A 1,885-nucleotide genomic window follows, 5' to 3' on the forward strand; every position below is an offset into this window, starting at 1 on the left:
TGGATGACACCTGGAGAAATATTACACTGTGCATAAACCAAATTGAATTGTTTTCACAAGTGTTGTAAAGTTTCATATAGTAAAAGGTTTTTTCTACGTGCACTTCAATTTCACAGCAAGAGTGCCATAGGATACCTAAACACAGAAGACAGCATTCATGCAAGATATATAATTCCTTGATATAATAATGCATACAATTCAAAATGATTACACTATCATTACATCTAGGGCTTTCTGCAACTACAAGGTGGTGGTTATGGAAAGCATGGCCCTTGGTATCAATATCTAAAAAGCAGCCACCACCTTCTATGTGTGTTCTCTTTTTGCGTTTTTTCTTCATGTTTCTTAATCAACTCTGCTGTTGTTGCTACTTCTTAGCAAAACTGGTAAAAACAAAATTGTAATCATTGAACAAAGCGCTCTGGCAATCAAGACGTTTAAAACCTTCAGTCTTCTGGGGCGAGGAAAGCACTGTGCGACATTTAGAACTCTGATTTACAAACAGGGTGGTCACAAATTTTCCTGGCTTGAAGACTTCCACAACTTTCCTGATCAGGTCATCATAGCAGGTCTGACTTAAGTTTGTTTCAAAGCTAAGATAAGAAAATTCTGGTTCTGGAGTGATGTGAATAGTCCAGTAAGTTCCATCCGATTTCATCCCATTCATTGAATGCCCACAAGGATTGAACATTGTGGCATCAATGACAGAACCTGGTATCAGGTCACGAATTCCACTCTCACGAGTGACATCCTTTGCAGTAACACCATCTTTCATGTAGAAATGGTCCATAACTGCTGGGTCAAGCTCACTCATCAGAATTTCCAGGGTTTGATCTGGCTGATTGATTACCCTACTCTCTGGGAAATCCAAAGTATACAAGTACCAACAGTCAGAATTCATGCGTCCCATACAATACACTGCTCCATTTGGGAAAATTGCATTAAGGGACTTTATTTCTTCCTGGAAATTCCGGTGTGGGTACCCTTGGTGAGAAGGCTTCATGAAATTCTTACGAGAATAAAAGAAGCTTTGAATTGAGTCAAATCCACTGTAATCCCTAGCAAGTTTCAACAGGGGAACCAGTGCTTTCAGCAAGAGGGTGGTACCACGTCTTCAAAATGAAACGTCTCTTGGAGACAAACATGCTACTCTCACTGAGTACATAAGCTTCCTGCTTGTCAGTTTTTGTCACACTTATGATTGAACATTGCACATCCTTCAAAAGTATGTCCCACTCGGATTTTTTAATAATTATTTATTTTTGGCTGTGCTGGGTCTTCACTGCTGTGTACAGGCTTTCTTTAGTTGTGGTAAGCAGGGGGCTTCTCACTGTGGTGACTTGTCTTGTTGCAGGGCACAGGCTCTATGGTGAGTGGGCTTCAGTAGTTGCGGTACATGGGCTCAGCTGTCCTGTGGCATGCGGGATCTTCCCAGGCCAGGGATTGAACCGGTGTCCTTTGCATTGCAAGGCGAATTCTTAAACACTTGGGATGGTGCGAAGATCCCCAGATCCTTGGTTTGCATCGGGTTGCTGCCTAGAGAACCAAACCTCCAGCAGTTTCTTGGTCCCTTCGAAAAAATGTGCAGCTTCCATCACCGTGAGACTAGCAAACAACCAACAACCACAGAAAATCAACTAAATTAAATCTTTTCTCCCACCGCCGCCGCCGCCACTGCGGATTGTTCCAGCTGTGTTACTAAAGATCAGGTTCCTTTTTTTTTTTTTTTTTTTGCTATAATTTTATATTAACTTTTTTTTAAAAAAAGGATTAATAAAATTTTCCCAGCTTTGTGTGTGTGGGTGAGCGAAAGTTGAACGTGAGTCTGTTGGAAATAGAGGCAGATACAGCTCAGTCTCTTGTAGTCCGCTGTTTCCCCGTTAGA

The 1,885-nt window shown here is 41.5% G+C and overlaps 1 pseudogene; it reads right to left on the bottom strand.

Moving 5' to 3' along the window:
- Window positions 1–349: 349 nt before the first annotated feature.
- On the bottom strand, window positions 350–1,595 carry LOC138071271 (S-adenosylmethionine decarboxylase proenzyme-like; annotated as a pseudogene).
- Window positions 1,596–1,885: the final 290 nt, after the last annotated feature.

The sequence above is a fragment of the Capricornis sumatraensis genome, chromosome X (genome assembly GCF_032405125.1).
Source record: "Capricornis sumatraensis isolate serow.1 chromosome X, serow.2, whole genome shotgun sequence".
In the NCBI taxonomy this organism is placed as follows: Eukaryota; Metazoa; Chordata; class Mammalia; order Artiodactyla; family Bovidae; genus Capricornis; species Capricornis sumatraensis.